Source organism: Triticum aestivum, chromosome 4D (assembly GCF_018294505.1).
Source record: "Triticum aestivum cultivar Chinese Spring chromosome 4D, IWGSC CS RefSeq v2.1, whole genome shotgun sequence".
NCBI lineage: Eukaryota > Viridiplantae > Streptophyta > Magnoliopsida > Poales > Poaceae > Triticum > Triticum aestivum.
In genome coordinates this window covers 379,119,057-379,143,096 of record NC_057805.1, presented here as the reverse complement: position 1 = coordinate 379,143,096, position 24,040 = coordinate 379,119,057, and positions in this window count along the sequence as shown.

Sequence of the window (24,040 nt, the reverse complement as noted above, 5' to 3'; positions counted from 1 at the left end):
AAGATGGGTAAATGGATTTTACTCGCAATTTTTATGTGTAATGATTCTATATATCCAAGTACTTTACATCATTAATGCTCGGATCCGCATTGTATAAAACTTTGTTGACCGACCATCAGCTTCAACCTCCTCGGCCAGTAGATGGGGAGTGTTTGTCCTACTTTATAAAGCCTTCACAAGGGAAAAGTTTTATGACAAACAAGGCAATCCGGTCATATGGTTTTATAAACAAAGGTATGCGGAGAGATATGCTATATTGCTATTTAATGTAAAAAACATCTGCCAAAGAAAATAGTCCCCCTATCGGTTCCTTTCTTTGGGTTGTCATGCTGATCATGATCATGAAACCTCACCTCCGATCAATGTGGGAGGAAAATATTGAGGATTTAGTTTGGGGAAAGTTCCCGAACTATGTGGTCTAAATTTTCACTTCCGTCGTTGCCGACCAATTATATCCTTTAAGATCGCTAGCTTTCGGCTTCACCCGGTCTGAGGTACTAACTCGGATGACCCGGTAGTAACAATCACAGAGGTGCTCCCTTTACCGCCTAGCCAAACAATCGGGAACGTAGGGGTAAGCACAGGAGCCAGGCAACCCAGCTTGGCCAAAATCTTAAGTCAAATTGATGCATATTTATGGCTTTATAATGATGATTACGGAAGGCAGCCCTCGTATATTAAATACAAACGCCGATGATATGTTTATTTTGACTCCGTTGCGAACGTTTATCAGTTGAAAGTGGCCCATTGTCGGCTTCCACCCCTTTGCAGATGCTACGCAGGGTGTTTCCTCAATAACAAAACAACCCTTACCCGATGTCTCGGTGCCCGAAGGCGGTTGTGTTAGCGGAAACGAGGCAATCAGATATGCGGGCTTTATAACTTTCACTTAGTCATAGGAGCTTTAAATTGGGGAGGATAGTTACGAGCCCCCGGTTAGTGTTCGGCGACAGCCGAGGTCAAGCCGTAAACACTTCGGCCAATGTTATGAACGGCCCGTCATTTAACACGGGGTTACCTCTATCAATCTTATAGTACAGTCATCGGATTGCTGACCAGTTTACGCTTATTGTGACAATCAGTTTTCGGCTTTCTCCACTGAGGCGCTTAACCATGCGAGCTGGAAGCACAATCGCAGTGGTTCTCCCTTTGCACACCTAGCTGAACAAAGCGGAACGTAGGAGGCAAGCACAGGAGCCGGGCAACCCAACTATTGACCGAAGATATAATTTGAAACTGATGCATATAAAGCAATATCCGAGGACATTTTACCGAGGACTCCTCGGAGTACCTTGGCTTTTAATGGGTTCGGCTGAAGTCGCAACCCCCTGTTGATATTGTCGATGCTTAAAAAGTGTCCGGCAGTGTACTGCGGGATCTACGCTCGGACCCAACACCGAGGTGCAGGTCGGCAGGAAAAATGCCGAACTATGGGTCGAAAAAGATTTCCCAGGCTAGATTATTACGCAGGGTACCTCGGTCAAGAGGATGTGCCTCATAAAAAACACAAATAGATCAAAAAGTGCCATAAGCTTAAACCCCCCCCCCCCCAAAAAAACTTAGGCGAAAACTTTACGTCCGAACTAAATCAAGTTTTTTGGTGCCAATCCTAAAATTGGACTTAAAAAAAATTGTGCTTCTGTCGTGCTTTAACATGACACATCCGATCTCAAGACTTCAAGCGGGTCAGCCTACGGCTTCAAGCTCCTTATCCCGAAGGCGGAGTACTTCTCCGAGGCCAGTTTAGCGAACAAAACTCGAGCGGATTTTAGAGAGAAGACAGGCTATCCGACTATTGACCATACACTCGAGTCAAAAAAGGAGCGGTAGAAAAAGACTTTGCAACGACCAAGAAGAAAACACATTTACTATAAAACAGCTCATATAAATTTTAAGAGCCCCCAGTTAACATGGGCAAAGGGAGTTTCTTTTAACAAACAACGTATGTGGGCATGGTTGAATCGAACACAAATTAAAAATTTAAAACTTTGAGCATGAAAGCAACTTAGCTGGTTAATGTGTTCGGCATCGATGACGCGGTCCGAGCTTACGGCGGGACGAGGTCCCAGCCCCTAAGCCGGTCCCGAGGTGGCGGAGCGAAGAGCTCGGCACTCCGAAGTGGCGACATAACACGACCAGTGTGGCGAGGTGGAACCCCCGTCCATCTGAGGCGACGGAGCAGGTCGGCAGTATGACGCCGAAGTTCCCGGCGTGGGTTAATGAAGTGATGACGAAGCCCTCGGTCCAGCCAAGGTGACAGCGCGGCCCAACCCGAATAATTTACCTGTGCATAGAAAATAGTGCAAGAAGGAGATAATAGTAATAATAATAAATTAAAAAATGTAGCATAATAAATAATTTATGCAAAGTGAATAATTAAAGGAATATGGCCCGTGCGCCGAACACCCGACGAGGTAGAACCCTCTTGATGATGTCGAAGTCCCCGAGGCAACCGAACATGTCGGTATGGCAATTCGACCAACAAGGTGATCATGTGAGCCGATTTATGCCGATTGGGATGACGACGTCGGCTTGCCAAAGTGACCACGTGATGCAGTCGAAGTCGATTACCTACACACATAAAATAGTGCGGTCCAAAAAATAATAGTATAAATATATATATAATCCTTGCATAATTGCTTTATGCAAAAATAATTTATTTAAAGAGATGTGGCCTGGCGCCGAAGCCAATGTCGATGTAGGGCGTCGGCGTGACGCAGTGAAGGCGTGACAAAGCCTGAATTTGCAGGCGGTCCGGGGTCTAGATGCGGCGTTTGCCGAACTGCGGACGGGAAACTGACCGAACCATCGCGCAACCATTGTTAATGCGCCATCATTTGACAGACCTGTGTACAGATGATGGAACAAACTGAGTAATAATTTCTCGGAAAAATAAACCCAAGCAAAAAAATTACTAGGATTAATAACACCTGGTTTATCTGTTGTAGCAATCTGAAAAAAGATTACTCCCAAAACTAGGACTCGATCCGCACACCCACTGCCTGATGGGCGATGAAGCGATGGCATGGCGCTGGCAAAGGTTGGCTTGCCGAGGCAAAGCCCCCGGTCCAGCTAATGTGATGAAGCTGGTCGGCGGGTGACGCCCAAGTCTCCGGAGTAGGTTGATTAAGAGATGATGAAGCCCCCGGTCTAGCCGAGGTGACGGAGCGGATCGGTAAGGAGACCTCGCAGCTGCCATGTCAGCCAAGGTGTTGAAGTAGTTCGACATGATGGACATCGGCTTGAAGAAGCAACAGTGCGGTCATCCCGACACTGGTCATAACTTGTGATGCGGTTAAAGCCGGATTGATGAAGTGATCGAACAGCGATGCCGGTGTGCCCGTTCCGTGTAATCCGTGGGGCGGTGTTGTTGGTGATGATTTATCCTTCGCGATGCCGAACTTTTTTTGGCTCGCCGAGATGATGATCCGAAGAAGTTGAGCTCGGCTCAACAAAGCGACGACGTGTCTAGCGCAGGTCGGCAGCCGTGGAGAAATGTTACCAGACTGGTTTGACACTAGCGTGATGGTGAAGAGTACCTCAGAGAAGGCTTAAAATTTTATGGGCACATGTTAAGAACAACGCACAATACCCTAGAAGAAAATTCCTTTAAAAAGGTTGTCCAATATCACGTTCATAAAGAAACATGAATTCGGGTCGAATCCGTATTCGCGCAGAAAACAGATCAGAAAATTGGTCCACTCATCGGAAGGTTCTCGGAGTTTGAACCGTTGGATTGAGCTGAAATTTTGAGGGGTGGTAGATATGGGAATTCCGAAGCAGATGAATGGTTGGATCTTCCAAAGGACCTCCGAGCTTGGCTCTGGATACCGCGCCCTAAACTCGTCCAGATTCCTGTCCAGATTTGACAGGGCTCCGGTATATCGTAGATTGCCGGAGATTCCTCCATTGGAACTCGACGAAATTTTGCATGGTTGTTGTAGAATTAATTCTGCACAATTCCACTGAAGCAATCGTTAAAATGACACTCGAGGAGGCGGTGGCGGTGGATACAAGTTCGCTGTACAGAAAAACAGCACGGTCGCTCAAGGGCAATGTTGACGTTGAGCCCCTGGGCTCCATGAATGATTCCTCCATGATCTTGAGAGAGATCGGAGTTGATGTTGATGTAGGTCATCATCCGAACATGACGATCTGACGTGGAGCACAGTCCTCGGTCGAGCCAAGCTGACCAGTTGAGCCGGAGCCGAAGATGTCGACGTCGCAGTTAATCTGCAGACGAGCCATCTATCCTTCGTTGATCTCACAGCGGAACTCTCAATGAAAGCACCATTGTTGGTGCCAAAACTGGCAGATCTTGGGTAGGGGGTCCCAAGCTATGGATCTGGGATCGATGGGTAACAGGAGACAAGGGACACGGTGTTTACCTAGGTTCGGGCCCTCGTAATGGAGGTAATACCCTACTTCCTGCTTGATTGATCTTGATGAATATAAAGATTACAGGAGTTGATCTACCTCAAGATCATATGTTGTGGTCTAAAACCTAAGGGTATGATGAATAATGTCATAATGATCTATCGACTAGCCTGGCCTTGGCTTATATAATGCACCAGAGGCCTAGGATAACAAGAGTCCTAGCCGAATACTTTGATGGAGAGGAGTCCTTGTCTTGATCACCAAGTCTTGTGGAATACTCCTTGTATGCGGCATGGGCTGCCCGAAGTGGCCCATGAATGAACCGCCATGGGGGTCCTCGGCCCGATCCACCTGGTCGGGAGACGATGTGGTGAGTACCCCCTAGTCCAGGACACCGTCAGAGGGGACAACCCACCAGGGCGCGCCAGGAGGCCCAGGCGCGCCCTGGTGGGTTGTGCCCACCTCGGGTGCCCCCCGGACCACCTCTTTGCTCTATAAATACCCCAAAAATCCTAGAACCCTGGGGGAGTCGACGAAATATTCATCCAGCCGCCGCAGAGTCCAGAACCACCAGATCCAATCTAGACACCATCTCGGATGGGGTTCACCACCTCCATTGGTGCCTCTCCGATGATGCATGAGTAGTTCTTTGTAGACCTTCGGGTCCGTAGTTAGTAGCTAGATGGCTTTCTCTCTCTCGCTGAATTCTCAATACAATGGTCTCTTGGAGATCCATATGATGTAACTATTTTTGCGGTGTGTTTGTTGGGATTCGATGAACTTTGAGTTTATGACCAGTCATATCTTTTTATATCCATGAAAGTTATTTGAGTTTCTTTGATCTCTTATATGCATGATCTCTTATAGCCTCGTATTTCTTCTCCGATATTTGGGTTTTGTTTAGCCAACTTGATCTATTATCTTGCAATGGGAAGAGGTGCCCGGTAGTGGGTTCGATCTTACGGTGCTTGATCCCAGTGACAGAAAGGGAAACGACACATATGTATCGTTGCTACTAAGGATAAAATGATGGGGTCTATCTCTACATAGATAGATCTTGTCTACATCATGTCATCGTTCTTATTGCATTACTTCGTTTTTCCATGAAGTTAATACACTAGATGCATGCTGGATAGCGGTCGATGTGTGGAGTAATAGTAGTAGATGCAGGCAGGAGTCGGTCTACTAATCTTGGACATTATGCTTATGTAATGATCATTGCCTGGATATCGTCATAATTATTTGAGGTTCTATCAATTGCCCAACAGTAATTTGTTTACCCACCGTTTGCTATCTTTCTCGAGAGAAACCACTAGTGCAATCTATGGCCCCCGGGTCTTCTTGCTCATATATTTGCTTTGCAATCTATTTTATTTGCACTTTTTATTCAGATCTATTAAACCAAAAGTACAAAAATACCTTGCTGCATTTTATTTATATTTGTTTTCTTTGCGATCTATCTTTCAATCTACTACAAATTTATCTCAAGTCCGTTTGCCTATCTTGAGGCGCTGTTACCCGGAAGGGATTGACAACCCCTTTAACACGCCGGGTTGAGAGGATTTGTTATCTGTGTGCAGGGGTTGTTTATGTTGTGTTGCTTGGTTCTCCTACTGGTTCGATATCCTTGGTTTCATCACCGAGGAAAATACCTACCGTCGTTGTGCTGCATCATCCCTTCCTCTTTGGGACATACCGACGTAGTTCTAGCAGACAGGAACTTTCTGGCGCCACTGCTAGGGAGTCATCAATACTGCTTACCAGCAACTTCTTACTTTGATTTGGTGGTATTGTTGGATGAAGCGGCCCGGACCAACATTACATGACCGTGTTCATGAGACTGGTTCTACCGACGTGCTTCGCACACAGGTGGCTAGCGGGTGTCTGTTTCTCCAACTTTAGTTGAATCGAGTTTGACTACACCCGGTCCTTGTTGAAGGTTCAAATAGCACACTTGACGAAAAACCGTTGTGGTTTTGATGCGTAGGTAAGAACGATTCTTGCTAGAAGCCCATAGCAGCCACGTAAAACTTGCAACAACAAAGTAGAGGACGTCAAACTTGTTTTTGCAGGGCTAGCTGTGATGTGATATGGTCAAAACGTGATGAGATACAAATTGTTGTATGAGATGATCATGTTTTGTAACAGTTATCGGCAACTGGCAGGAGCCATATGGTTGTCGCTTTATTGTATGAAATGCAATCGCCATGTAATTGCTTTCCTTTATCACTAAGCAGTAGTGATAGTCGTAGAAGCAATAGTTGGCAAGACGACAACGATGCTTTGATGGAGAACAAGGTGTCAAGCCGGTGACGATGGTGATCATGACGGTACTTTCGAGATGGAGATCAAAGGCACAAGATGATGATGGCCATATCATATCACTTATTTTGATTGCATGTGATGTTTATCCTTTATGCATCTTATTTTGCTTAGTACGGCGATAGCATTATAAGATGATCTCTCACTAAATTTCAAGGTATAAGTGTTCTCCCTGAGTATGCACCATTGCTACAGTTCGTCGTGCCGAGACACCACGTGATGATCGGGTGTGATAAGCTCTATGTTCATATACAACGGGTGCAAGCCAGTTTTGCGCACGCAGAATACTCGGGTTAAACTTGACGAGCCTAGCATATACAGATATGGCCTTGGAACACTGAGACCGAAAGGTCGAGTGTGAATCATATAGTAGATATGATGAACATAGTGATGTTCACCATTGAAAACTACTCCATCCCACGGGATGATCGGACATGGTTTAGTTGATTTGGATCACGTGATCATTTAGATGACTCGAGGGGATGTCTATCTAAGTGGGAGTTCTTAAGTAATATGATTAATTGAACTTTAATTTATCATGAACGTAGTACCTGATAGTATTTTGCATGTCTATGTTGTTGTAGATCAATGGCCCGTGCTACCGTTCCTTTGAATTTTAATGCGTTCCTAGAGAAAGCTAAGTTGAAAGATGATGGTAGCAACTACACGGACTGGGTCCGTAACTTGAGGATTATCCTCATTGCTTCACAGAAGAATTATGTCCTGGAAGCACCGCTAGGTGCAAGACCCACTGCAGGAGCAACTCCAGATGTTATGAACGTCTGGTAGAGCAAAGCTGATGACTACTCGATAGTTCAGTGTGCCATGCTTTACGGCTTAGAACCGGGACTTCAACGACGTTTTGAACGTCATGGAGCATATGAGATGTTCCAGGAGTTGAAGTTAATATATCAAGCAAATGCCCGGATTGAGAGATATGAAGTCTCCAATAAGTTCTACAGCTGCAAGATGGAGGAGAATAGTTCTGTCAGTGAACATATACTCAGAATGTCTAGGTACCACCACCACTTGACTCAACTGGGAGTTAATCCTGATGATAGTGTCATTGATAGAGTTCTTCGATCACTGCCACCAAGCTACAAAAGCTTCGTGATGAACTATAATATGCCAGGGATGGAAAATACTATTCCCGAGCTCTTCGCGATGCTAAAGGCTGCGGAGGTAGAAATGAAGAAGGAGCATCAAGTGTTGATGGTTAACAAGACCACTAGTTTCAAGAAAAAGGCAAAGGGAAGAAGGGGAACTTCAAGAAGAATGGCAAGCAAGTTGCTGCTCAAGTGAAGAAGCCCAAGTCTGGACCTAAGCCTGAGACTGAGTGCTTCTATTGCAAAGGGACTGGTCACTGGAAGCAAGATTGCCCCAAGTATTTGGCGGATAAGAAGGATGGCAAAGTGAAATGTATATTTGATATACATGTTATTGATGTGTACCTTACTAATGCTCGTAGTAGCGCCTGGGTATTTGATACTGGTTCTGTTGCTCATATTTGCAACTCGAAATAGGGGCTACGGATTAAACGAAGATTGGCTAAGGACGAGGTGACGATGCGCGTGGGAAATGGTTCCAAAGTCGATGTGATCGCCGTCGGCACGCTACCTCTACATCTACCTTCGGGATTAGTTTTAGACCTGAATAATTGTTATTTGGTGCCAGCGTTAAGCATGAACATTATATCTGGATCTTGTTTGATGCGAGACGGTTATTCATTTAAATCAAAGAATAATGGTTGTTCTATTTATATGAGTTATATCTTTTATGGTCATGCACCCTTGATGAGTGGTCTATTTCTGCTGAATCTCGATAGTTGTGATACACATATTCATAGTATTGAAGCCAAAAGATATAAGTTTAATAATGATAGTGCAACTTATCTATGGTACTGTCATTTAGGTCATATTGGTGTAAAGCGCATGAAGAAACTCCATGATGATGGGCTTTTGGAATCACTTGATTATGAATCACTTGATGCTTGCGAACCATGCCTCATGGGCAAGATGACTAAGACTCCGTTCTCCGGAACAGTAGAGCGAGCAACTGATTTATTGGAAATAATACATACTGATGTATGCGGTCCGATGAGTGTTGAGGCTCTCGGCGGGTATCGTTATTTTCTGACCTTCACAGATGATTTAAGCAGATATGGGTATATCTACTTGATGAAACATAAGTCTGAAACATTTGAAAAGTTCAAAGAATTTCAGAGTGAAGTGGAAAATCATCGTAACAAGAAAATAAAGTTTCTACGATCTGATCATGCAGGAGAATATTTGAGTTATGAGTTTGGTCTTCATTTGAAACAATGCGGAATAGTTTCGCAACTCACGCCACCTGGAACACCACAGCGTAATGGTGTGTCCGAACGTCGTAACCGTACTTTATTAGATATGGTGCGATCTATGATGTCTCTTACTGATTTACCGCTATCGTTTTGGGGTTATGCTTTAGAGACGGCTGCATTCATGTTAAATAGGGCACCATCTAAATCCGTTGAGACGACACCATATGAACTGTGGTTTGGCAAGAAACCAAGCTATCGTTTCTTAAAGTTCGGGGCTGCGATGCTTATGTGAAAAAGCTTCAACCTGATAAGCTCGAACCCAAATCGGAGAAATGTGTCTTCATAGGATACCCAAAGGAGACTGTTGGGTACACCTTCTATCACAGATCCGAAGGCAAGATATCCGTTGCTAAGAATGGATCCTTTCAAGAGAAGGAGTTTCTCTCGAAAGAAGTGAGTGGGAGGAAAGTAGAACTTGATGAGGTAATTGTACCTTCTCCTGAATTGGAAAGTAGTTCATCACAGAAATCAGTTCTAGTGATTCCTACACCAATTAGTGAGGAAGTTAATGATGATGATCATGAAACTTCACATCAAGTTACTACCAAACCTCATAGGTCAACCAGAGTACGTTCCGCACCAGAGTGGTACGGTAATCCTATTCTGGACGTCATGTTACTAGACCATGACGAACCTACGAATTATGAGGAAGCGATGATGAGCCCAGATTCCGCGAAATGGCTTGAGGCCATGAAATCTGAGATGGGATCCATGTATGAGAACAAAGTGTGGACTTTGGTTGACTTGCCCGATGATCGGCAAGCTATAGAGAATAAATGGATCTTGAAGAAGACTGACGCTGACGGTAATGTTACTGTCTACGAAGCTCGACTTGTTGCGAAAGGTTTTCGACAAGTTCAAGGAGTTGACTACGATGAGACCTTCTCACCCGTAGCGATGCTTAAGTCTGTCCGAATCATGTTAGCAATTGCCGCATTTTATGATTATGAAATTTGGCAAATGGATGTCAAAACTGCATTCCTTAATGGATTTCTTAAAGAAGAGTTGTATATGATGCAACCAGAAGGTTTTGTCGATCCTAAAGGTGCTAACAAAGTGTGCAAGCTCCAGCGATCCCTTTATGGACTGTTGCAAGCCTCTCGGAGTTGGAATATACGCTTTGATAGTGTGATCAAAGCATATGGTTTTATACAGACTTTTGGAGAAGTCTGTATTTACAAGAAAGTGAGTGGGAGCTCTGTAGCATTTCTAATATTATATGTGGATGACATATTGTTGATTGGAAATGATACATAATTTCTGAATAGCATAAAAGGATACTTGAATAAGAATTTTTCAATGAAAGATCTCGGTGAAGCTGCTTACATATTGGGCATCAAGATCTATAGAGCTAGATCAGGACGCTTAATTGGACTTTCACAAAGCACATACCTTGATAAAATTTTGAAGAAGTTTAAAATGGATCAGTCAAAGAAAGGGTTCTTACCTGTGTTACAAGGTGTGAAGTTGAGTGAGACTCAATGCCCAACCACTGTAGAAGATAGAGAGAAAATGAAAGTCATTCCCTATGCCTCAGCCATAGGTTCTATCATGTATGGAATGCTGTGTACCAGACCTGATGTGTGCCATGATATAAGTATAGTAGGGAGGTACCAAAGTAATCCATGAGTGGATCACTGGATAGCCGTCAAGAACATCCTGAAATACCTGAAAAGGACTAAGGATATGTTTCTCGTTTATGGAGGAGACAAAGTGCTTGTCTTAAATGGTTACGTCAATGCAAGTTTTGACTCTGATCCGGATGACTCTAAGTCACAAACCCGATATGTATTTATATTGAATGGTGGAGCTGTCAGTTGGTGCAGTTCCAAGCAGAACGTTGTGGCGGGATCTACATGTGAAGCGGAGTACATACCTGCTTCAGAAGCAGCAAATGAAGGAGTCTGGATGAAGGAGTTCATATCTGATCTAGGTGTAATACTGGAGCAATTCGATCCGCGATCTAGTCAACGAGGGAGACATAGAAGTTTCCAAAATACATACGGATCTGAATGTTGCACACCCGTTGACTAAGTCTCTTCCACGAGCAAAACATGATCAGCACCAAGACTCCATGGGTGTTAGAATCGTTACTATGTAATCTAAATTATTGACTCTAGTGCAAGTGGGAGACTGAAGGAAATATGCCCAAGAGGCAATAATAAAGTTGTTATTTATATTTCCTTATATCATGATAAATGTTTATTATTCATGCTAGAATTGTATTAACCGGAAACTTAGTACGTGTGTGAATACATAGACAAACTGAGTGTCCCTAGTATGCCTCTACTTGACTAGCTCGTTAATCAAAGATGGTTAAGTTTCCTAGCCATAGACATGTGTTGTCATTTGATGAACATGATCACATCATTAGAGAAAGATGTGATGGACAAGACCCATCCGTTAGCTTAGCATAATGATCGTTTAGTTTTATTGCTATTTCTTTCTTCATGACTTATACATGTTCGTCTGACTATGAGATTATGCAACTCCCGAATACCGGAGGAACACCTTGTGTGCTATCAAACATCACAACGTAACTGGGTGATTATAAAGATGCTCTACAGGTGTCTCCGAAGGTGTTTGTTGGGTTGGCATAGATCAAGATTAGGATTTGTCACTCCGTGTATCGGAGAGGTATCTCTGGGCCCTCTCGGTAATGCTCATCACTATAAGCCTTGCAAGCAATGTGACTAATGAGTTAGTTACGGGATGATGCATTACGGAACGAGTAAAGAGACTTGTCGGTAATGAGATTGAACTAGGTATGATGATACCGAGATCGAATCTCGGGCAAGTAACATACCGATGACAAAGGGAACAACGTATGTTGTTATGCGGTTTGACAGATAAAGATCTTCGTAGAATATGTAGGAACCAATATGAGCATCCAGGTTCCGCTATTGGTTATTGACCGGAGATGTGTCTTGGCCATGTCTACATAGTTCTCGAACCCGTAGGGTCCGCATGCTTAACGTTCGATGACGATTTGTATTATGAGTTATGTGATTTGATGAACCAAAGTTTGTTCGAAGTCCCAGATGAGATCACGGACATGACGAGGAGTCTCAAAATGGTTGAGACATAAAGATTCATAAATTGGAAGGTTACATTCGGACACCGGAATGGTTCGGGTTGTTTCGGATGAGTTTCGGAATACCGAGGGTTACCGGACCCCCCCCTGGGGGGGGGAAGTTCATGGGCCTTAGTGGAAAGGAGAGGAGGGCCACAAGGGAGGTCGCCCCCCCATGGCCAGTCCGAATTGGACTAGGGAGGGGGCGGCGCCCCCTCTTTCCTTCTCCCCCTCTTCCTCCTTCCCTCTCTCCCTCTCTTGGAAAGGAAGGGGACTCGAACTAGGATTGGGAATCCTAGTTGGACTCCCCATGGCGCGCGCCCCCCTTGGGCCGGCCACCTCTCCTCCCCCTTTATATACATGGGAGGGGGCACCCCAAGGACACCAAAGTTTCTCTTAGCCGTGTGCAGTGCCCCCTCCACAGTTACACACCTCGGTCATATCATCGTAGTGCTTAGGCGAAGCCCTACGCCGGTAACTTCATCATCACCGTTGCCACGCCGTCGTGCTAACGGAACTCTCCCTCGGCCTCAACTAGATCAAGAGCTCGAGGGACGTCATCGAGCTGAACGTGTGCTGAATGCGGAGGTGTCGTACGTTCGGTGCTGGATCGGTTGGATCGCGAAGACGTTCGACTACATCAACCGCATTACTAAACGCTTCCGCTTTCGGTCTACGAGGGTACGTTGACACACTCTCCCCGCTCGTTGCTATGCTTCTCCTATATAGATCTTGTGTGATTGTAGGAATTTTTTTGAATTACTACGTTCCCCAACAATTAGATCATATGGCAATCCCTCAACGTGTGACAAAAGTCACTCCAAAGTTCCTATCGCGGACAACATCAGATGAAATTGCTTGTAGGGTACGAAACCACCTCAAAATTATTCTTTCTGATCAATCCATTGGGCTATTTCTATAAGTGTCACAAACAGCCCTAGAGTTCGTAGTAAAATAACACCATATGACACACATCAATCAACCCTAATGTCACCTAGATACTCCAATGTCACCACAAGTATCTGTGGGTCAATTATACAATATGCATCAGACAACTTCAGATTCATAATATTCAATCCAACATAAAGAACCTCAAAGAGTGCCCCAATATTCCTACCGGAGAAACAAGGACGAAAACATGCATCAACCCCTATGCATAGATTACCCCAATGTCACCTCGGGAATCCGTGAGTTGAGTGCCGAAACATACATTAAGTGAATCAATAGAATACCCCATTGTCACCACGGGTATCCCACGCAAGACATACATCAAGTGTTCTCAAATCCATAATAGTATTCAATCCGATAATAGCAAAACCTCAAAGGTAAAACTCAATTAATCACAAGAAGGTAGAGGGGGAGAAACACCATATGATTCAACTATAGTAACAAAGCTCGCGGTACATCAAGATCGTGCCAAATCAAGAACACGAGAGAGAGAGAGAGAGAGAGATCAAATACATAGCTACTGGTACATACCCTCAGCCCCGAGGGTGAACTACTCCCTCCTCGTCATGGAGACCGCCGAGCTGATGAAGATGGCCACTCACTACTGTAGGATGCTGCTAACGCGACACTATGATCGGAGACCCTTTGAGAAACTGTGTGCGATGCAATAATCGCAAACGGTGGTGTATGAAAACCGTCAGAAATGTATAAAACGTTTGCGATGACAGATGCATCAAACACAGTTCAGGTTTTAGTTGCGTGTGCGATGCAGGGCATACGGTTCAGTCCACTTAACTGTTTGTGATGAGGAGGAACAAAAGAAACGGGCAGCCAGATGAAGGTGTGTGCGATATACAGCATACGGTTCACTCGGATGAACTGTTTGTGATTAGGCAACACAAAAGAAACGGTCAGCCAGATTCAAGGTGTGTGCGATATACGGCATGCGGTTCACACGAATGAACTGTTTGTGTTGAGACAAGAGAACATAAACGCTTCGATATAACAAGATGTGTGTGATACGCGGCAAACAAGTCTGTAATCAGAAATGTGTGCGAAGACCAATAATAACACAGACGGTTGCTGCTAATAAGACGTGTGTATTGTGCGATGGCATTGCATACAGAACAACAACATGTATATATACACACACTTATAAGGACATGCATTCATATTTTATTAGTTAAATCCTACTTATAAACCAAGACAGGGGTATAGGAGGTAATTAAATTGCAAACGTTTTTTTGTATTAACCATATGTGTACATGTCCTTTCGTCCTCCTCTCGCACGTCTTATCACCCCGCTGCCGCAGACGGCTTACAGCGCAAGCTTGCGCAGCGCGCGGGGGCGTCCTTTTGGCCAAAAGGTGGCGCCAATTAATCGTCGGTGAGCCCGTTCCCGCGCAACCTCGCAGGTTCCCGCGCAAGCTTCCCGCCCGACTCGGTGAAATCCCCCAAAATCCCAATGCTTACCGGCCTGCTATAAAAACCCTCACGGCCGGCGAGTCTTGCGTCGCATTCCCCCCTCCCTATAGCTTATCTCGTCTGCTTCTCCCACAATCGCCAATGGCACCGGTCCGTCATTGTCGCTCAGCCACTCCGCTGTCATCAGAGGACAGCTCCAGCTGGGAGGGTACACCACGGCGGCGGCGCAGTCCCCGACGTAGTGTAGTGTGCGTGGCGTCCCTGTTGGGTGTGCGCGGAACACCCACCACACGCTCTGCCGCCGCTGCCCGTCGGCAGCTGTTGCCGGCTGCCGTTGCCACCACACCACCATCGAAAGCTAGGGCCATCTCCTGCTCCGCTGCCGTGGCCCGAAGGCGGGAGGTGGCCATCGTGGCCTCCACCCCACTGTCGGCCACCGTGGCCATCACCCGCTCCACCACCGCGGCCCAAAGGCGGGAGGTGGTGGTCATGGCCGCCACCCCATCGTCGGCCGCCGTGGCCGCCAGCCCACCGTCGACCACCGGGATCATCACCCGCTCCGCCACCGCCGCCCGAAGGAGGGAGGCGGAGGTGGAGGCCCGCACGTGCGTCAGCGACCTTGCGCGCTACATCGAGTTCCTGCGGGAGGAGGAGGAGCACCTCGTCGAGCATGCAAAGAGCCTTACCATAGCCGTGACCGCAGCACATGCCGATCCAGAGGCGAGGAATCAGGAGATCTACGAGCAGTCCGGCCGCTTCGAGAGGGGTCGTCTGGAGCGGCAGTGGGCGTTCGAGCTGGCGAGCGTCGCTGAACGTGCAAAAGCGGCAGGCACTGTATTGCATTTCTCCAGCTCGTCGGTAGGCTCCTCCTCCTCCTCTGCCTCTCACTGAGCGCGCTCGACAGAGGAGAGGCTGCCGGAAGTAGCACAAAGCCCCTCTGTGGTAGTAGTAGTATTTAGGGGCTATTTTGTTCAGTTCATCTGACTATAGATGTGTGGTCGAACTGTACAACGTACTTAAAATTAGCTAGTATGGGACCTAAGCATGCAACCAAGGACACATATTTGATTTTTCAACCAGTTTATATGCAATGGAGAATGTGCATGTAGTTCAAATTTGAATTATGCGCATAAAATGCCTGGAAAACCCAGTTAATGTAAAATGTCCAAACGAACCCCGAAAAATTCCAAAATTGAACACAACACTCCTGTTGTTCTATGTTGACACTCGAAATTTTTTGAAAGCAATAAGAGGCAACGGATATCGTTTCGTCCCCAAAGGTGGCACGTTCCCTACCGAAACCATCACGCTTGTTGTGAGAAGCTTTGGTTTGTGAGAAGCTTATACCCAAACCTGCCCCAAATGGGACAAAATTTTTACCACGGCATGTTGATGCCGCTCCATGATAACATGCCAAGTTTCATGAATTTCAGACGAGTTTTGGATTTACTAGGATTTAAAAACCGGGTATCGCAATGTTTGCGGACGAGTGACGGTGGCAAGGTGTTTGAAATTCATTCCCATTTCTTCCATGGGACCTAAGCATGCAACCGAGGACACATATTTGATTTTTCAACCAGTTTATATGCACTGGAGAATGTGCATGTAGTTCAAATTTGAATTATGCGCATAAAATGCCTAGGAAACCCAGTTAATGTATAAAATGTCCAAACGAACCGCAAAAAATACCAAAATTGAACACAACACTCCTGTTGTTCTATGTTGACACTAGAAATATTTGAAAGCAATAAGAGGCAACGGATATCGTTTCGTCCCCAAAGGTGGCACGTTCCCTACCGAAACCATCACGCTTGTTGTGAGAACCTCTGGTTTGTGAGAAGCTTATACCCAAACCTGCCCCAAATGGGACAAAATTTTTACCACGGCATGTTGATGTCGCTCCATGATAACATGCCAAGTTTCATGAATTTCACACGAGTTTTGGATTTACTAGGATTTAGAAACCAGGTATCTCAATGTTTGCGGACGAGTGACGGTGGCAAGGTGTTTGAAATTCATTCCCATTTCTTCCATGGGTCCTAAGCATGCAACCGAGGACACATATTTGATTTTTCAACCAGTTTATATGCACTGGAGAATGTGCATGTAGTTCAAATTTGAATTATGCGCATAAAATGCCTGGGAAACCCAGTTAAGTCCAAACGAACCGCAAAAAATTCCAAAATTGAACACAACACTCCTGTTGTTCTATGTTGACACTAGAAATATTTGAAAGCAATAAGAGGCAACGGATATCGTTTCGTCCCCAAAGGTGGCAGGTTCCCTACCGAAACCATCATGCTTGTTGTGAGAAGCTAAGGTTTGTGAGAAGCTTATACCCAAACCTGCCCCAAATGGGACAAATTTTTTACCACGGCATGTTGATGCTGCTCCATGATAGCATGCCAAGTTTCATGAATTTCAGATAAGTTTTGGATTTACTAGAATTTAAAAGCCCTGTATCTCAATGTTTGTGGCCGAGTGACGTGGCAGGGTGTTTGAAATTCATTCCCATTTCTTGCATGGGACCTAAGCATGCAACCAAGGACACATATTTGATTTTTCAACCAGTTTATATGCAATGGAGAATGTGCATGTAGTTCAAATTTGAAATATGTGCATAAAATGCCTGGAAAACCCAGTTAATGTATAAAAATGTCCAAACGAACCCCGAAAATTTTCAAAATTGAACATGCTACCTCTTGAGCACTGCGTTGGTTTTCCCTTGAAGAGGAAAGGGTGATGCAGTAAAGTAACGTAAGTATTTCCCTCAGTTATTGAGAACCAAGGTATCAATCCAGTAGGAGGCCACACTCAAGTCCCACGCACCTACACAAACAAATAAGAACCTCGCAACCAACGCAATAAAGGGGTTGTCAATCCCTTCACGGTCACTTGCGAGAGTGAGATCTGATAGAGATGATAAGATAATATTTTTGTTATTTTTATGATAAAGACTAAAAGTAAAGAAAGCAAAATAAACGGCGCCAGAAATAGCTTGTTGACGGGAGATTAATATGATGGAAAATAGACCGGGGGGCCATAGGTTTCACTAGTGGCTTCTCTCAAGATAGCATAAGTATTACGGTGGGTAAACGAAGTACTGTCGAGCAATTGATAGAATTGAGCATAGTTATGATAATATCTAGGTATGATCATGTATATAGGCATCACGTCCGTGACAAGTAGACCGACTCCTACCTGCATCTACTACTATTACTCCACACATCGATCGCTATCCAGCATGCATCTAGAGTATTAAGTTCATAAGAACGGAGTAACACCTTAAGCAAGATGACATTATGTAGAGGGATAAACTCATGCAATATGATATAAACCCCATCTTTTTATCCTCGATGGCAACAATACAATACGTGTCGTTTCCCCTACTGTCACTGGGATCGAGCACCGCAAGATTGAACCCAAAGCTAAGCACTTCTCCCATTGCAAGAACGATCAATCTAGTAGGCCAAACCAAACTGATAATTCGAAGAGACTTGCAAAGATAACCAATCATACATAAAAGAATTCAGAAAAGATTCAAATATTGTTCATAGATAATCTGGATCATAAACCCACAATTCATCGGATCTCGACGAACACACCGCAAAAGAAGATTACATCGAATAGATCTCCAAGAGAATCGAGGAGAACTTTGTATTGAGATCCAAAGAGAGAGAAGAAGTCATCTAGCTAATAACTATGGACCCGAATGTCTGAGGTAAACTACTCACACATCATCGGAGAGGCTATGGTGTTGATGTAGAAGACCTCTGTGATCAATGCCCCCACCGGCGGAGCGCCAAAAAAGGCCCCAAGATGGGATCTCACGGGTACAGAAGGTTGCGGCAGTGGAATTAGGTTTTCGTGGTGCTCCTCGATGGTTTGGGGGTACATAGGTATATATAGGAGGAAGAAGTAGGTCGGTGGAGCCACGAGGGGCCCACGAGGGTGGAGGGCGCGCCTAGGGGGTAGGCGCGCCCCCTGCCTCGTGGCCTCCTCGTCAGTTGCTTGATGTCCACTCCAAGTCCTCTGGATCACGTTTGTTCCAAAAATCACGTTCCCGAAGGTTTCATTCCGTTTGGACTCCGTTTGATATTCTTTTTCTGTGAAACACTGAAATAGGCAAAAAACAGCAATTTGGCCTGGGCCTCCGGTTAATAGGTTAGTCCCAAAAATAATATAAAAGTGTATAATAAAGCCCATTAAACATCCAAAACAGAATATATAATAGCATGGAACAATCAAAAATTATAGATACATTGGAGACGTATCAAGCATCCCCAAGCTTAATTCCTGCTCATCCTCGAGTAGGTAAATGATAAAAACAGAATTTTTGATGTCGAATGCTACCTAGCATATTCCTTAATGTAATTTTCTCTATTGTGGCATGAATGTTCAGATCCGAATGATTGAAGATAAAAGTTTAATATTGACATGAAAATAATAATACTTCAAGCATACTAATAAAGCAATCATGTCTTCTAAAAATTACATTGCCAAAGAAAGTTATCCCTACAAAATCATATAGTCTGGCTATGCTCTATCTTCATCACACGAAGTATTTAATCATGCACAACCCCGATGACAAGCCAAGCAATTGTTTCATACTTTTGATGTTCTCAAACTTTTTCAATCTTCACGGAATACATGAGCGTGAGCCATGGATATAGCACTATAGGTGGAATAGAATGGTGGTTGTGCAGAAGACGAAAAGGAGAAGATAGTCTCACATCAACTAGGCGTATCAACGGGCTATGGAGATGCCCATTAATAGATATCAATGTGAGTGAGTAGGGATTGCCATGCAACGGATGCACTAGAGCTATAAGTGTATGAAAGCTCAACAAAAGATACTAAGTGAGTGTGCATCCAACTTGCTTGCTCACGAAGACCTAGGGCAATTTGAGGAAGCCCATCATTGGAATATACAAGCCAAGTTCTATAATGTAAAATTCCCACTAGCATATGAAGGTGACAACATAAGAGACTCTCTATCAATGAAGATCATGGTGCTACTTTGAAGCACAAGTGTGGTAAAAGGATAGTAACATTGTCCCTTCTCTCTTTTTCTCTCATTTTTTTATTTGGGCCTTTTCTCTCTTTTTATGGCCTCTTTTTTCTTTTCTTTTTTCTTTTTCGCCCGGAGTCTCATCCCGAGTTGTGGGGGAATCATAGTCTCCATCATCCTTTCCTCACTTGGGACAATGCTCTAATAATGATGACGATCACACTTTTATTTACTTACAGCTCAAGAATTACAACTCAACACTTAGAACAAAATATGACTCTATGTGAATGCCTCCAGCGGTGTACCGGGATATGCGATGAATCAAGAGTGACATGTATGAAAGAATTATGAAGGTGGCTCTGCCACAAATACGATGTCAACTACATGATCATGCAAAGCAATATGACAATGATGGAGCATGTCATAGTAAACGGAACGGTGGTAAGTTGCATGGCAATATATCTCAGAATGGCTATGGAAATGCCATGATAGGTAGGTATGGTGGCTGTTTTGAGGAAGGTATATGGTGGGTGTATGATACCGGCGAAAGGTGCGCGGTATTAGATAGGCTAGCAATGATGGAAGGGTGAGAGTGCGTATAATCCATGGACTCAACATTAGTCATAAAGAACTCACATACTTATTGCAAAAATCTATTAGTTATCAAAACAAAGTACTACGCGCATGCTCCTAGGGGGATAGATTGGTAGGAAAAGACCATCGCTCGTCCTCGACCGCCACTCATAAGGAAGACAATCAATAAATAAATCATGCTCCGACTTCATCACATAATGGTTCACCATACGTGCATGCTACGGGAATCACAAACTTTAACACAAGTATTTCTCAAATTCACAACTACTCAACTAGCATGACTCTAATATCACCATCTTCATATCTCAAAACAATTATCAAGTATCAAACTTCTCATAATATTCAGTGCACTCTATATGATAGTTTTTATTACACCTATCTGGGATGCTCATAACTTTAGGACTAAAATTTAACCAAAGCAAATTACCATGCTGTTCTAAAAGACTCTCAAAATAATATAAGTGAAGCATGAGAGATCAATAATTTCTATAAAATAAACCACCGCCGTGCTCTAAAAGATATAAGTGAAGCACTAGAGCAAAAACTATATAGCTCAAAAGATATAAGTGAAGCACATAGAGTATTCTAACAAATTCCGAATCATGTGTGTCTCTCTCAAAAGGTGTGTACAGCAAGGATGATTGTGGTAAACTAAAAAGAAAAGACTCAAATCATACAAGATGCTCCAAGCAAAACACTTATCATGTGGTGAATAAAAATATAGCTCCAAGTAAAGTTACCGATGGACGAAGACGAAAGAGGGGATGCCTTCCGGGGCATCCCCAAGCTTATGGTTGTCCTTGGATTTTACCTTGGGGTGCCTTGGGCATCCCCAAACTTAGGCTCTTGCCAATGCTTGTTCCATAATCCATCAAATCTTTACCCAAAACTTGAAAACTTCACAACACAAAACTTAACAGAAAATCTCGTGAGCTCCGTTAGCGAAAGAAAACAAAACACCACTTCAAGGTACTGTAATGAACTCATTCTTTATTTATATCGGTGTTAAACCTACTGTATTCCAACTTCTCTATGGTTTATAAACTCTTTTACTAGCCATAGATTCATTAAAATAAGCAAACAACACAAGAAAAAATAGAACAGTCTGTAGTAATATGTAACTAATGCAAACTTATGGAACTCAGAAAAATCTACCAAAATAGGACGACCTAGATAATTTGTTTATTGATCTAATGCAATTGGAATCAGTATTTTATCACGTTCTGGTGATTTTTAACAATTGTTTTCGTGAACAAAAAGTTTCTGGAATTTTCAGCAAGATCAAATCACTATCAGATCGTTTAACTTGGCACAAACACTAATTAAAACATAAAAAAATCTAACCAGAGGCTAGATCAAAGATTTATTCCTAAACAGAACCAAAAAGCAAAAAACTAAAATAAAATTGGATTGCCTCCCAACAAGCGCTATCGTTTAACGCCCCTAGCTAGGCATAAGAGCGAGGATAGATCTAGGTATTGCCATAATAATGGTAAGGAAAATCATGAAAACTCCTTTCGTATTCTCTACGTTCAGCAGCAAGTTTTCTTTGAGGCAAGCAAAAATAATCAAAAGGGCTAAATTTAATGGGACAAAAGTCCCCAAGATCAATCTCGGGAGGTATGGGTTCCTCCATTGGCCCCTTATTTTGCACAACCAATTCATCATTACAAGCATTCTTTTGGCAAAAAGTCACAAGCCTTTGTTCAAGAGAAAAACCTAACCCATTATTCTGAATGGCAAAATCATCATTAAGTTCAGAGATTCTATCAATTAGAACATCGGCTGGAACTTTTTTTCTAAGATTTTCATTATAAGCAACATGATCCAAAGATTGTAAACGCATTATGTCTTCTTGGTTAAAAAGGATAGCTTCTATGGGAGGACGACCAACATCCACCCTATAATGCGCAAAAATTTCTTTAGCCTCTTTCATTATGAATCTAAACTCATGAGCCAAAAAGATAGTAGCGGCACGCTTAACAGAAGAGTGCTCAATGTTAGAAAATTCTAGGAAAATTCTTTGTATGCAAGGATGCATATGAAGAAATTGCCTTTCAAGTTCAACTACGAGCAAAGATATTGCATCCGCAAGGCTACTAGTTCTATGAAGAATAGAGCCACTCATAATGGGCAAAGCACCAGCACAAGTAAAGAAATCTTGAATAACTCCTTTCCCAATAATATTACCACTACCGACTCGAAACTTTTTAGTATGCAAGATAGTAGGTTCCTCAAGAGGATCATTGAAGGCATCAAAGTTTCCCATGTTATTATTATTGCATTCATTAGCGATAACCTCCCCAGATTCAGACATGGCGAAAGAAAGACGAGCGGAAAAGAGGGCGAACGGAAAAAGAGAGCGAATAAAACGGCAAGGGTGAAGTGGGGGAGAGGAAAACGAGAGGCAAATGGCAAATAATGTAATGCGAGGGATAAGAGTTTGTGATGGGTACTTGGTATGTCTTGACTTGTGCGTAGGATCCCCGGCAACGGCGCCAGAAATCCTTCTTGCTACCTCTTGAGCACTACGTTGGTTTTCCCTTGAAGAGGAAAGGGTGATGCAGTAAAGTAGCGTAAGTATTTCCCTCAGTTTTTGAGAACCAAGGTATCAATCCAGTAGGAGGCCACACTCAAGTCCCACGCACCTACACAAACAAATAAGAACCTCGCAACCAATATGATAAAGGGGTTGTCAATCCCTTCACGGTCACTTACGAGAGTGAGATCTGATAGAGATGATAAGATAATATTTTTGGTATTTTTATGATAAAGACTAAAAGTAAAGAAAGCAAAATAAACGGCGGCAGAAATAGCTTGGTGATGGGAGATTAATATGATGGAAAATAGACCCGGGGGCCATAGGTTTCACTAGTGGCTTCTCTCAAGATAGCATAAGTATTACGGTGGGTAAACGAATTATTGTTGAGCAATTGATAGAGTTGAGCATAGTTATGAGAATATCTAGGTATGATCATGTATATAGGCATCACGTCCGTGACAAGTAGACCGACTCCTGCCTGCATCTACTACTATTACTCCACACATCGACCGCTATCCAGCATGCATCTAGAGTATTAAGTTCATAAGAACGGAGTAACGCCTTAAGCAAGATGACATGATGTAGAGGGATAAACTCATGCAATATGATATAAGCCCCATCTTTTTATCCTCGATGGCAACAATACAATACGTGTCGTTTCCCCTACTGTCACTGGGATCGAGCACCGCAAGATTGAACCCAAAGCTAAGCACTTCTCCCATTGCAAAAAAGATCAATCTAGTAGGCCAAACCAAACTGATAATTCGAAGAGACTTGCAAAGATAACCAATCATACATAAAAGAATTCAGAAAAGATTCAAATATTGTTCATAGATAATCTGGATCATAAACCCACAATTCATCGGATCTCGACAAACACGCCGCAAAAGAAGATTACATCGAATAGATCTCCAAGAGAATCAAGGAGAACTTTGTATTGAGATCCAAAGAGAGAGAAGAATCCATCTAGCTAATAACTATGGACCCGAAGGTCTGAGGTAAACTACTCACACATCATCGGAGAGGCTATGGTGTTGATGTAGAAGCCCTCCGTGATTGATGCCCCCTCCGGCGGAGTGCCGGAAAAGGCCCCAAGATGGGATCTCACGGGTACAGAAGGTTGCGGCGGTGGAATTAGGTTTTCGTGGTTCTCCTCGATGGTTTGGGGGTACGTAGGTATATATAGGAGGAAGAAGTAGGTCGGTGGAGCCACGAGGGGCCCATGAGGGTGGAGGGCGCGCCTAGGGGGGTAGGCGCGCCCCCTGCCTCGTGGCCTCCTCATCGGTTGCTTGACGTCCACTCCAAGTCCTCTGGATCACGTTTGTTCCAAAAATCACGTTCCCGAAGGTTTCATTCCGTTTGGACTCCGTTTGATATTCTTTTTCTGCC